The sequence below is a fragment of the Ambystoma mexicanum genome, chromosome 9 (assembly GCF_040938575.1).
Source record: "Ambystoma mexicanum isolate Mex_15411 chromosome 9, UKY_AmexF1_1, whole genome shotgun sequence".
NCBI lineage: Eukaryota > Metazoa > Chordata > Amphibia > Caudata > Ambystomatidae > Ambystoma > Ambystoma mexicanum.
The window spans coordinates 263,758,924-263,773,851 of record NC_090931.1 but is presented as its reverse complement, the minus strand read 5'-3'; the positions used below and the strand labels follow the sequence as shown (position 1 = coordinate 263,773,851).

The 14,928-nt window shown below is 43.0% G+C and overlaps 1 protein-coding gene across 3 annotated transcripts in view; it reads right to left on the bottom strand.

Moving 5' to 3' along the window:
- Positions 1–14,928, bottom strand: part of LOC138487944 (calcium/calmodulin-dependent protein kinase kinase 1-like) — a 1,547,719-nt gene that overhangs the window by 462,284 nt on the left and 1,070,507 nt on the right. The gene's annotated exons all lie outside the window — the stretch shown is intronic.

Genomic DNA, 14,928 nt, shown 5'->3' with positions numbered 1-14,928 from the left:
AGATCCTCCTTCCGGTCTCCTAACTTTCGAAACTCACCCGCCAAATTTGTTGACAGCGAACCCCAATCTTGGGAGCTGCCCCCATCAATACATTTCTTTTCTGTTACAAATTCAACATGTCTATTTTACTTTACTTCATTTATTTGTAAGGCGCTGCAAAAGTGGCCCGGAGGCATACGGGCGCTGAGAACTAGGGACTCTATAAAGTGGTTATAGACAGACAAAGGAAAAAGAGCAGAAATCTAAAAGGGATAGTTATCGTAATAATAGAATATTTCCCTGTGCCCCTGCAGTGCAAGTGACTCTAATGGAACGTCTGTCATCTGACCCACTTAGATCAGCCAGGCACTATACTGAGTCATCCAGACGATTAGAGTGGGCCCTGTACAGGTCATACCCCAGCACCCTAACACTGTCCAGTTCTCCCAGAACAATCTTCACCTCTGCATTTGTTGTGAAATCAATCTGCACACGGTCCAGGCATTCATCCCTCGTGAAGAAGACCCTGTCTATATCCCCAGTGGTTATGCCTCTTAATTGCGGGATTTCATGAAACAGACATAGAACATTCCCCCTGTTCAACACCACATTGCAATTTGGAGCTTCCAGCCTTTCTAAAATATATATTTTTTGGGAGATCAACAGGTTGGTCGCAGCCCACACTTTTCTTTTCCTTGAATTGGCCCCAACGGATTCTCTGTGTGGAAAAGACTCAGGTTCATGACTCACTATAAACTCTTCAGTAACCTTTTGTCCTTTGAACTCGGACAACCCCACACCTTCTTTCTCCTGTCCAGAGTTGGCCTGAATTGACCATTAAGACCAACCGAGTCTACAGCCTGTGTTCCTTTTAGCATGGTGTTAGGAACATTAACAGCCAGGCTTTTTGGCTCAAACTACCATTGCTTTATTGGGGGTTAGGTAGGATCTTCGTTACAGAGAGCTGGTTTGGCTGTACCATCAGAACAGGCCCCAACAGTATTCTCCATCCTCTGGGGGACTGGAGTAAAACTTAAAACAACTTGCAAGCCCATCTCCTGGTTCTACTTCCCAGTTTGGGCTGATACCTGTGTGTCACCTCCCAACCTTCCATGTATGGTGGCAACAGTCACCTCCACAGACTTTTTATATTTCTGCCAGATCTTAGGCAGACCAACCCTTCCCAACTGCATGGGATGGTGAAATTCCCCACCCTCTGCACACTTTGTTTGACAGCCCTGTGCCATCATGGTTCCCACCTCCATAACCCCTGAGGTAAACAATGGAAATAATCCAATGACCTCGGAGGATCCAGGTACCACCCCATCAGACTTAGAGTACCATTTTTTGAAAATGGCCCAATCGTTCTTCCCATTTCCCCACCCCCTCAGAACCGTCGACTCCATCACTTATCTGCTTAAAAGAGGAACAATTGGACAGAGTTTGAGTGGCACAATCCATCTTTTCGGCCGTTATTTGTTACTGTGTCCGCTTCCATCATTGACTCGGCAGAGGCATTAAGTGGTACCACTCTAGTTTGGGTGCCGACATTAACCTCACTCCCTGATGATTCATTTTTCACCATAAGAGACAAATCTTGTGCGCGGTGTGAGGGGTCAGAAATGCGAGATGGACACAAAGGTATAGTTTTCTCTCAAGTTGCCAGTTTATTAAATAAAAAGGGGTGAGACAAACGCCTATCTTTCCCTAACCTAACAAGGATGTCCCTGCCTAGTAAACTAAGAATAAAGACAAATGAACCAGTGTCCAAAAAGTCTCTGCCACAAATATACACAAAACAATTAAACAAGGATTGTTTAGCTGTCTTCAGTTGCACACAATAATAAATCAATTCAAACTCAAAAGCTTCATAAAGTTCTCCTTGTGACCAGAGTTGGGCTCCTTTCCCCTGGATCAATTCAGGAAGCCCTTGATCAAAGTTCACATTCAAGAAGGTTCTGTGTAATAACAAAGTTCCATTCAATGTAGGACACAAAGTCTTTTCCATTCAATATATCCTTCCACTTGGCAAATTGAATGTCTCTTTTACAAATGCTGGTTCATAAAACAAATCAACTGTTATTTTCCACAATCGCCTGTTTGGCAAAGCAAAGGTCTTTCAAAACGCAAGTTCATAAACCAAGAAAAATATTCTCTTCCCAAAGACCAAGGAATTGTTAGCACAACATACTTCTTTTTCAAAGGAAACACTTTAGTCAGGATAGCTCAGCAATCACTTCCTGTAATGCAACAGTTCATCAACGCAATGTGATGAAATTAACACGTTCTTTTTCAACCACAACCACAGTGCTTTAAATCATCTTCTTCTTAACTGGTATACTTGCCTGCCAGGACTAACTACTATTGGTCCCTTTCCTGGTTTACTCGCCTGCCAGGATGAAAACTACTACAACTACAATTGTATTCAGTGGTAAGGCTTGTTCCAGACCTCTCCACACCAGGATCCTAAGTGAGGAGACTTGAACAATAACTGCTTCTCTTTACAGTCTCTTGACTCTTAACAATGTTGGTTACAGCTCTTGCCAAACTGTTATTCAATAAAAGGGAAGTTGTGCCCCTGTTGTCTATGTATTATTCTTTTATTGCCTTTTGGTGGTAGGTGATGCAGGCTTCAGTTTCCTCCCCATCGGAGTCTCATAGAAGGAGGGTTATGCTCCTGCAACCCTTGTATGCTTCTCATTCAACCTCTTGGCTGCTGGCAATGTAGGTTACTAATTATCTCCAAATTGGCATCTTTTATCAGGAGAGTAGTCCCGTTTCTGCCTTAGAATCACTCTTCGGTGCGTTCCAATTTTCTCCCAATTGGTATCCCTTATCAGGAGAGTTTCACTCCGGCTGCCTTGTAATCACTTGTCTGTGACCTTGGCAATGGGGGTTACAGTTACCCCCTAATTGGTATCCCTTATCAGGAGAATTGCACCCTGGCTGCCTTGTTTCATTTGTTTGGTATTCAAAATCATTAGCTCCACTTAGCGATATTTTTGGGGTGCCCCGGGGTCACCTGCTTCAGGCCAAATCATTGGTCTTCCTTCCTTTGCCTCTCTTTCTGACTCTCGCGTACTGCAGTGGATCTCCTCGGGTCTCTCTATGCCTCTGCCAGCTCCGTTCTGTGATGGCATGCGCCAACCTTCAGGGGAGCGCTGACAGCTCTGCGTAAATTCTGGTTCAGTTTTCTACCGGAGCGGTTCATGGCGTGTTGAGAGTTTGTCTCCTACACGGCATAGCTTTCCTCACAGTTGCTCTGCATGGAGTTTTCTCCTGTGTTGGCCTCAGCTGGAGCTTCCTCTGTCCCTCACAGCTACTGCCACATGCAGTCCTACTGCCGCCGCTACTACACCATCAGCTTCTCCTCCTTCTTGCACCTGAATCCCATTTCTACATTTAAAGGTCCCACTCAGGTACTTCCTATCACAACAACTAGACCACTCACTATGCTTCATCAACAGCGAGTCCATCTTCCTCGTCCCAGTACCACAGGCATTATGGAACTGGAAGTCCATAATATTTTTGGTCTTTTTATAATTAGTTAAACTGATTTGTGAACTGAGAGTTGTCAAATTTAAGGGAGGTTGTTAAAAGAGTTGACGATTGAACCTTGGGTTTTGGACCTCTATATAAGGCAGAACAACAGCAATTAGAGGTTGTGATATTTACTTCCTGAACCCCCAATGTACCAAATGTTATGCTGTTTAGCATGGTTTTCCTAGTCTGTGCTTTGGGTAGTTCTGTGAGAGTAAATTGTACATTGACAGCATGCCATTAGATTGTTGGGTGTTAGGGGGAATCTCATCCACAAAAGAGGATGAATACTGCATCTCTCCTAGCAGAGTCACTGTTTCCCTTGACAGCAGTCTCCTCCCATGTGATGCTCCCTCATGTTACCGGCCCTAGGGCTAGGATCAGGTAGCGGCTGCCTTCCCCAGGCTATATGGGAGGAGACTTTAGGCTGGGGTTTATTGATGACTCCGCAGTATTCCTCACATAGGCTTGCCACTGCTTCCCCCTCTGTTAAATCAATTAGAGGTCTGGTACCAAGATCATCCGGGAAAAAGATGTTGACCCACTGTTGGCCTTCCTCACCTCAAGTTCCAGCAAACTTTTATTGCTGATGATGTTGAACAAAATATCCTCTGCATTTTCTTTTGATCTTCTAATGGTGTTTTTACAGTAGTACCCCATAAAAATAAATGACAAAATAACAAGGCAGAAAAACAGTTTTTTAATCACATTTCTCGATTTATTGGCACATTTTAAAGCAAAAAAATAGATGTGGGGTGAGATTTAAGGAAGGGTGAATAAACGAAAAGGCATTTTCGAAATTTTGAACAAAAAAAAACTCGGCCGTTCAGCCTCGTTATTTGTAATTCGGTATTTCAACATAGAACCATTTTTACGTGCAGCTATACTGGGGCTGGGGATGGTTTTAAAAAAGTCCTCTAATCTGCGTTGGCCTGAAGTACAATTTTCAACGCAGGTGGAGTTACCCCCTCCTTCCAGGCTGCTTTTTTCTAACCGGTGGTCTAATAGGGCTCACCAGTTTTTCAATCCGTTCTGACTCAATACAGGAGATGGGCAGTGTCTTGTTATTTATATATGCGTGGCCCCCATCTATCAACTTCACAGAGACCTCATCCTGGCCACTAAAGCCACACCCCAAGGTACGGAAGACTCGGGTGGTTGTGTAAAATGCAAAATGTCTCGTGTCAGACACTGATCCGATTGTAAAATGCGATTCACAGAACTTAAATTTGCTTTATCAGACGGATCATTAAATGTCGTCATATCGGTGTTGCTGAACAATAGATTAAGGAGACCTGTCAAAGTTAAAACCAGTTCAGCAACATGAAATATCTCGGGCACAAGCGAAAAATTGGCCCACAGTTGCCAATGGAATTCATTCCTCTTGTGACACTGTTTGAATAGTACCCAAGGGGGACTTTTGTGATACAATGTGAAACAAATTGGGCATTTTAAAGAATATTTATTCAGTAACACTGGTCTAAACAGCCACATATTGAAGTGACTCATCAAACTGGCCAAAAAAGTGGCCCACTTTGGCCCCAAAAACTGGCCCACACGAGCATTTTTCATTTTGGTTCAGCCCTCAAAGCGTGATCTATGTGCACTCCACCTCCAACCACGTTCACGGACACTAGTCTTACGCTTTGCCCGCGCTTTACGCTGCCGAAGTCATTAAGAGGGATTTCCTGTAGGTTGCTCCACCTTCTGGACACAGCAGGCAGGGATCCTTAAAGCTGCAGTAAGCCCAATACAAGGCTGGGTGTACATTTCCCAACGGAGTGTTAACAGGCTCCAGAAAATTATTGGATCAGCAGAACAGACAAGTGGCCACCTTCACAGCCACACAGACACTTGTGTACATACTTTCTGCAGAAGTCATGTTAATACCTGCATATGCTCCGAAGGCACAGATTTGCTGCAGCAGTCACTCATATACCTGTGCTGTGCAGTCTGTAGTGGCATATGCCACAGAGGTAGAGCCTTTCTGCAGAAGACACAACTTCGATTCATTTACATATTTTGTTGTTATGCGAGATGTGAATAAAAAGTGTAAACATGAACTCCTCTATTCCTTACATTTCATACAAGAACGGATCATCATATGTATCGTTAATATCAGTGCATAAAGGTCCATTTACCAAATGAGTGTGAATGTAAGCAGACGTCCAAGGCCAAACGATAATCATGTGTTATTGTATAGCACGTACGCTTAAGCACTTCATATAGAACAAATATACATAGAATATCACCCAACCTGTGTTGGTACTCATGCATCAACCTCAGCAGGATGAAAGGCTGAGCTGACCTTGCCGGAGCCGAACCTGCAACCTGCACAGCGCACGCACATTGCAGCAGCGAGCGCTCAACCCACTGAGCTATCTTACCGGCTATAGCTATCAGAAGACGAGCCACTCAAACACAGAACCACTTACTGCTGGCCACAGTCCAGGAGCCGCAATAAGAAAAAAACAAATCTGTATTTTTTTACTTTTATTTTAGGGGTAGCATGGGAGAACTCAGGGTCGCAGGTGCGGCCCCTAAATGATGTCCCTGGATGTAGGTGATTTTCGGTGTCACCCGCGTACATCTGGAATTGCTTGTGGTATAGCTTGATGACTTGGACTATGGGGCGCATGGACACCGTGAACAGAAGAGGTGTCTGCAGGTGCTGTCATGTGCTTGCCTGGGCGGTACATACATACACACTTTGGTTGGGGATGAATATTTTGATCCAGCTGAACATCCGTACAGATAAGCAGACTAGCAGCCACTTTGACAGATGTCTCGTATGGTTTGGAGCTTGCACTCGCAGCTCTCCATACAAAAATGACAGGAGATGCCAGAATGACTCATTTAACACAAGGAATTTTAACTGATTGCACACATTGGGCCCCATTACAAGTACTGCACCAGGACTTTATTTAATTACTGCCCCTTTACCGCACTGCAATACTATAGATTTCACAGTATGGTGGAGGATTTGCCTCCAGCTTTTTGATGGAGGTAAATCCTTTGCTTTACCCCTAAACTCAGTGGATTTACAGTGTGGTATTACCGCTTGTGGTAAATCCCATGAAAATCCCAATGCAGTCCCATGGACTCCAAAAATGGGGATTTACACTGCCATACCACCACTCGTCATCCTGTGGTAATGTCATGGAACCAAGTGGCGGTAACAGTAAACAAATCTAACCGTAAATCAACATGTTTACTGCTGATTTACCGCCAAACTGGTAATGAGGCCAATACAGTGTGCCTCTTTACAACTTTTGCATAAAGGTGTGCGTCATAAACAAGTTCACAGAGGGAAATGGTGTCCGAAGCTTCCCCAAGGCCAGCCATCTTGAGGGCTGACAGGCAGACTGGGCCAGGCAGTTTAGCCCGCCCCAGCCAGCCCATAAGCCAATAGCAGACACTACTTGGGGGAAGAGTCTTCTGGCTCCCACCTATGGCGACAGCCTCACTCCCTCTCGAGGTTGCAGACCAACATGGAAAGCAACTGGCCACTTTTTTTCTGGCAGCAAAATGTCAAACCTGCTGAGGGAGGGCAGTTAAGGTAAGTCGATGATGAGTTAAAAAACTGCAAATGATGTGCAAAGTGGGCAGGCATAATGTTAACTAGCAATTATATGTGAAGTGGGTACACTGAAAACTGCTCGTGGTGTGCCAACTGAGCTCCACAGAAACGGGCAATGATCTGCTTAGTGGGCAGAAGGTAATTGAATAAAAGAGCCTAATGTAGAATGGTTATCATGGGCCAAGTTGTTTGCTGGAACTGGCTTTAATGTATTAACTGGGCATAATGGAAACTGTCAATGGTGATCCAACTAAGTGTAAACCCACAGACGTCAAAAGAGGAAAGAACATTTTTTATTTGGCAGCATATTTGGTGCCTCAAGGTGGCAATGCCACTATGATGAAAGTTTTTGTGAGGCCTATGAATCCCTAATGTGTATTCCCATTTAGGTGAATTAATTTGCTTTGAGTTCTCACATTATGTACTTTTTATACACTTCCACCTATGAATGAGTCAAGGAAGGTATTAAACAAAATGTTGGATGACTGGCCAATGTTCTTCCTGATTAAATAAATGTACATATTTTGAGATGAAGGAGTGAAGTGCCATGCTTTGCCTACCAAACATTTTTAAGATGGACGCCAGGGCTGGACTGGGAACACAAAATGGTGCTGGAAGTGTTTTCCATAGTGGCCACATAGTACAACGAGCAAGCCAAAGTAGGGTTTGGGGATTCCCTCAGAATAAATGTTGAAAAAGGTTTTAAAGCACTTTTTACCCCACATAGCAATTAAGTAGTTAAATACACGAAAACGGACATATCATTTGCTAACAGTGAGCAATGACGTATTAGAAGCTTTTAACAATATATGGGGGATGAGGCCAGATGGAAGGAAGCGGGCATGGTGATTGGGGGAGAGGGTAAAAGGAGCAATAAAAAGGGTGCCCTCGCAAAAGAGGCCCCTACTGCAGATGCCCACAGGGAAATCCCCAGAGTTCCCTGTAGTTCACTGCTGGAGGGCCTGCCTGAAATAAGGACTTTTGCATCCCTGATGAGTTTCTATGCAACATGAACTCTCTCAAAGGCACATTATTCAACCTTTCAGTGATGGGACCCTGGATGATCGATTGGGAAATAACAGCAAATCCCTTCCTCAAGGATTCAATCCATGCTGTGTTAAATTAAAACAAAAATCATTTGAACTTACAAAAAACTTCTACACTTTCAAGCATGCAGCTGGTAACCAACACGGTCTGTATTCAAAATGTACCGTGCTGCAAAACTTCATACCAGGAAAAAAGAGCCATTATTTTCTATTTTTAAACTTGAAAAAGGTTATTATGCTAGTTGGGACCCCTGCCCCCACCTAGGATCCTCGTCTTTGATTCTGGTCATTTCCGCGTCAGCTTTTGCCAAACGTGTATGCTACTATACATTTATTAGGCCCTTCCGTGACCATTTAATTGGTACGCCATGGATTTTCCATTAGCCACTCAGCTTTGCCCTTTGAAACGTCCAACCAGTTAGCTCAATGGGTTAAAACCTCACTGTTGACATATGCATTCAACATGCGGGTCACAGGCTTGAATGCAAGCAGTGTTGACCCAACCATTCATCCTTCAGAGTCAATATTTGGGCACCATTGCCTTTGCGTAATAGCAACACTCTTTTTTTACAGCGGCAGGAAACTGCAAAACCTACACACGAAGGTTATTATTACTATCATCTCAAGTTCAGGTAAAGTTGGGGATTCTGGAAACAGGTTAATCATCAACACTTCCATTAACTCCTCGTGCGTAGGCCGTAGTGTCAGCATGCACCCATAAAGAACCCAAAAAGAAAGTGGTGTTACAGCAGCACAGTGGGAGCTCATTTCAGATGCTCCAGTAGTGCCTTGGCTCCAGTCCATATTTAGTACACACGTGTAATCCACCAATCAAGTGATCAGTCCTGGATTTGAAGTTGCATTCTGGTTCTGCAAATTACCTCGATCCATGGACAAAATGGAATAGGCATTTATGTTCTGCCCTTTGCATCTGTAGTGGTCTCCTGGTGCTAAGGCATCTCCGGGTGGATGTTGGGCATTGCCCCACGCCTGGCCTTAAAGGGCAAATCTATCACTGAAGGCTTTGACCCAAAGTGCGGAGATATCCCATTACCATTTGACTGGAATTTCCCCAATCCCAAAAGAACCACCAAACTATGATTGCATTGCGAGTAAGGTGGAGTTCCATTTCGAATTGTCCACACTGTATGTGAACAAAAGTCTCCTCTGGACTTCTGAATAGGACATGTTCTGTCCCGGTCACTGATAACATGTGTAACCTTTACCACTCTTCACCAAAGCATGAACATTCCTATTAGCACAACCAAAATCATGAATGTTGGGTGCTGTATGGTCAAGACGAGCCAAATTCCATGAGAAATTATAAAGGAGATGAAGATAGAACCTTGGCAAGAGAACCAATTTTCTTGACTGGCTTCATATGAAACTTCAAATCAGACACAGCAACATACAAAGCGGCATGAGTAAATGACTTGTGAGTAATGGCTTGTTCAGCTATGTATATGTGAGTGTCTGATTTTAAGTTTCATATGAAGCCATTTAACAAAGGCGATTCTACCATCTCCTTCTGGTAGTCTTGGCATTACATTGCTTCCTATATGAATGAGGGATAGCTGCCCAGTGTATGGGCAGATTAACCATGTGTCATATATAAATGTTGAATGAATGAAACAGCAGTAGTGATACAGTGCTTTTACAGTGCCCTGCTACTACACAGTACGGCTAGTGCATGCACCAGTGCACACAAGGATCAGGAGATCCATTCCAAGGATCAGTCCAACTTCGTCATAGGGAGCCGAGCCAACAATTACAAGCTGAAATTGCTGTAATGGGGTCACTACCAGAAAAAGCCATCCAGGGCACAGACCTACCCCAATTCGAAGGGTGTGTATATAAGGGGCAAGAGAAAAAAGAAGGATCAAGGCCTCAGATGAATGATGGCCTCCACACAATAAGAACCTGGAAGATGTGGCAGATTGTTGGACAGTGGAACCTATGAGTAATTGGGAACAGCCACAATAGTGTGAGGACCAATTGACCCTTGCAGCAACATCTATTTCCCAAACCAACTCCCTAAATTGCATTGCCCATATCATATGTACTGCAATTCCGCTCCTGAACATCAGTAGTTTTGGAAAGCGAGAGAGAGGCTGCACTGCTTTCTTCACTGGCTCACAGCAATAATAAGACGGTGGCTGAATTAGAAAAAACTTTACATTGCTTGGGAAAATTGGTGAACGATCATATGGCCAGAAAGATGCACGATTCTTTGAGATCCAAGTGCAAGTTGATCTCAGGGTGGGCATACAAGTGGGTGTCAACCTTCCACAATTCAGCTGCATTTCTATAACTATGAATTCACAACTAAGCACTGGTGCAAAGACTTCCGGCTTCTTAAAAACAGCCCCTCGTATTTATAGGGGAGTAACTAAATCTTATGGATAGAACTCTTTTTATTCAAGATTAGTACATGGATTTAATTTTTTTTTAAAAGGCAGATTTGAACTCCCCGACAATCCATTTGCACACGTCCTCTCCCTTTAAATCAACACATCTGAGGATTATATGACAATGTTCAGGACTTGCTCGTGTCCAAATATGAAAAATTTCAGACTGTCTGTCACATTCATCCCAAATAGAGTACTATTTACAATTGCAACGTTCAATCTGTACTGCCTCCGTTTAACCTTTTGAGTGCCGTGCCACCACACGCCAGCCCGACCTCATAGCAGTGCGCAGTGGACTCAGTTTTCAAAAGGAAAGTTCCTTGGTAGTAAAGTGAAAGTTCCAGTACCCTTAATTAAGTAAAATCCAATATTTGGAAAGTGATTTATTGCGTTCACAGCAGACACGTGTTTCGACCAATGAGGTCGTCCTCAAGGCTGTTATTAGTGATCAGGAGTGTTCATATATATAATAATCATGTATTCACATATAATCCACACATTATGATCATAGCAGTAAAATCAAAGTGAAAAACGCTTGACGTCATGCGTTTGCGCCTGACGTCACGCGCATGCGCATGAGAAATGTGACATCACGCGTAATGTCTCGGGAATGTGGCGTGCACAAATCAATAGGACTGGAAAGTTTGTAGCAAAATGAAACTATTATGCGTAGTGTCTAGAAATGGTCGCGGAAGAAGAGAAACATTTATGAAAGTGAGTTGCAAATGTACTGAATATGTCAATGTATATGGCAGATTTGTAAAATAAAAACAGAAGTGAGGGAATACTGGCATTAATGGCCCGAAAACCAGACCTGAATGAGGAATGAGAGGTACAGGGTAAATCCTGAATTTAAGCAAGGGACACCATCAAAAGGAAAATTGGGTGAAATCAATTAGCACTGGTGGATCAGTATACATATTAGTGAACTAATAAGACTGAACATAAGGAGAGAGATTAGCGTCTCCTTTTAAGAAGGTATTCAGGAGAGGAAAAATAATGTCTACTAATGAGAGGGCATAAAGCATGGCATTGTCAAAGATGGGAATAAGACATCCATGGTGGATGGTAGTCGAGGTAAAGTGTAAAAGCAGAATGTGTGGAAAAAGGTAGAGTTTCTAACTTATGAAATCTTCAAATGGGAACTCATCAAGGCACAGCCTATTAGGTGTGTCTGTTGTGTGATATACTTTATAGACAAACATTCATTTCGTGGTCTGTGTTTTCAATCCATGTTGAACGCAACGTAGATTACAGAGGGTTCTGGCCTCCATTTGCCTCAGCTTATGTTTCAGATCGCCCCTCTTTTGTCTGGGGAGGCTCTCATTAGTCCAATGAATCTGATGTCATCCACGCTGTCCATCTGGTGGCATTCCTGCCAGTGGGTAGCTAGGGGTAACAAATGGTATTGTTTCTGTAGACTGGTAAGATGTTCTCGTATGCGGGTATGTAACTGCCTGATGGTGCTCCCTACATAGACCACCCTGCAAACGCATACGATAGCATAGACTACATACTTAGTCCTGCAGTTGATGAAATCTGTGATAGTGGACTTAATGGCCAGAAATGGTGGTAAATTCTTTACAGTCTGGATATGCTAATTTATATAGGGTGCAAGTACCAGATTTGAAAAATCCCCTTGTTGGTCTCAGCCAATCTGAACCTCTGGGTTTAGAGTTGGTGACCAATGAGGGGCACAGTCTATTCTTCAAAGTTTGTGCTCTAGCGTACACAAATGATGGTTTATCACTGATAAACGGTAAAATATCTTTGTCCAGCTTCAGAAGATCCCAATGTCTGTGTACAATGCTATACATTATGTGAGCATCAGTAGAGTATTGCGTGATGATGTCCACATGTTTTCTCAGTGTTGTATTGGGTTTGGTCATGTTATTTGGTTTTTCCATCTGTGTTCTAGATTTCTTCTCGATTTTATTGCGCGCTGATGTGATTGCACTATCTGGATAACCCCTATGCTTGAATCTCGTGGTCAGGAGTCCCCCTCTTATGTGAATGTAGCATTTGTGCTACAGTTACGGCGTGCCCGGAAGAATTCACCAGCCGGAATGTTCATGACTTTTGATTTGCGGTGGCAACTCTCTGCATGTAGCGTACTGTTAACCTCAGTGGCTTTTCGGAAAGTTCTGGTTTCAATCTTGCCTTGGGGAATGTAAATTGTGAGATCTAAAAAGTTGATGGATATACTATTACTTTCCTCAGACAGATGGATACCAAACTCATTATTGTTCAGATGATCACCAAAAGCAATAAAATCATCTGGTGTGCCCTTCCAAATTATTGGATCTGGGTATGTATACCCTTACTGCTAATTGTCTTATAAACCAACGGGTTTACGTTAATGTTGATTCAATGCCAATGACCCAACGCCCATGTTGAGTGTTTGTGACTCAACTATGCGATTCCTTGTTTTGTGTTCTTTACTTTTTCACTTTGATTTTACTGCTATGATCATAATGTGTGGATTATATGTCTATACATGATTATTATATATTTGAACACTCCTGATCACTAATAACAGCCTTGAGGACGACCTTATTCGTCGAAACACGTGTCGGCTGTGACAATCACTTTCAACATATTGGATTTTGCTGATTTAAGGATACTGGAACTTTCACTTTACTACCAAGGAACTTTCCTTTTGAAAACCGAGTGGACTGCCTACAGTTTGGGGAAATTGAGCGCACCACAACTTGTCACTCCCCGTTTTCTGTGTTTAACGACCTCATAGTAGCAGGCCAAAAAAAGGTTTTGCATACTAGTCCTTGGCCTCGGTGGGTGTGGGGAGGAGTGCACAGGATCCAAAACCACTTTTTTTGTAATAGTGTGTGTGCATGTGTGTGAGACACACACACATTGATTCATGCCTTCCTGAGGGCAGACTCACAATTTTTTTCTTACTCTTCGATGCCCCCACATAGTTCACACTGCGTTGTTATTCAAACCTTGAAGAATGTAATCTCAGGTCTGGCAGGTTGTCTACAGTCATAAATAGAGAGATTAGATATTTTCCCTGGCAAAGGACAAGAATGGAATTGTCAGGGGAAAATGGAACCTTGCTGAAGATTCTACAACTGCCTTTCATCTAGAGTGTTGGACAAGCAGGACCTTTTTAGGAGGGGCTGTGTGGAAGTAGGCCCTTTGCAGTTACTTCAAAAGAAAAGAAATTGGAAATTGGCTGATTACTACAACTAAATACGGGGTAGTTGGTGACAGGAAGTTTAATAACTATGATAATATCCGTAAAGCATTTAGATACAACTATGTAATAGCATAGCATTAGATTAGGACATTTATTTATGTGTATATATTTTCCCAGGAGTATAAGTCTTATAGATGGGTAGGAAGAATTCTGCAGTTGATTGGGAAAAGAAGCGTACAGTATCTACGAACTGGTGTGCAGTGAATGGCGTGAGAAGAAGGTATCTTGCACGCAGTCACATTGAGGGGTGTCGGGCATTCTCCAAATGAAGTGTGGTGCGCGTAAGTGACAGGCCGCTGCTCAGCATTACCTCGTCTGGCCATATCAAATCGCGGCCTGCGAAAAAGACCAGCATCGATGCGCGTATGAAGGTGCATCACGTCTCCCTTAGGTGGCGCGTGTCAGGGAATAGCGTCCCGCTTTTGGAAAAGTGTCATTCGCACAGCGCCTGAATCGCGTAACGTGGAGAGCTACAAACTGTAACAGTGCAGAATCACAAACAAGATTCTGACCAGAAAAGAAGATAAAATACAGTGCACATAGTTTGTTTTAAAGAAAAACATTTTACGATTTTCAACATGTCAGTTTTAAAACAAAATTGTGAATTGTTATAACTAGAAAACCCTATCTAGCAAACAATTTAAGAGGAAGAAATCAAAAAGGATTGATAGAAGAAGCGAGAACCAGCTATATTCAATGAGTAAGGAAACAACACCTGACACACGTATCAGAGATTACGTTTGAGTGAACATTATCAACTCAGCAGAGGAGTAGCGAGTAAAGACAGGGTTTTGGAAGATAAAAGAAAGTGGAATTTTGGAGAAGAAATGTAGAATGCTAAATCTTTCCTATCCTTTCATTCCCCTTCTGCAGGTCTCGAGTGCAGACAGAAAGAATACCAGCCCGTGTTTCTTATTTTATCCACTTCCCCTTAGGGTGTTCCTCATCTATCCACTCCTACAGGTTGGAAAACCAGGTCCCGACATGCAATGCATGGGATTAACCTCTGGAGTGCATGTCTCTCTGTGAAGAAACACTGCAAATCAGGCACAAAGGCAGAAACAGGGAATTCCACAAGGGACTGTTCAAATTGTCTTCTTTTTCAAAAGCTTCATTCACTCTCTGGCTAAAGAAGAGATCAAGCAAGCTTGCAAA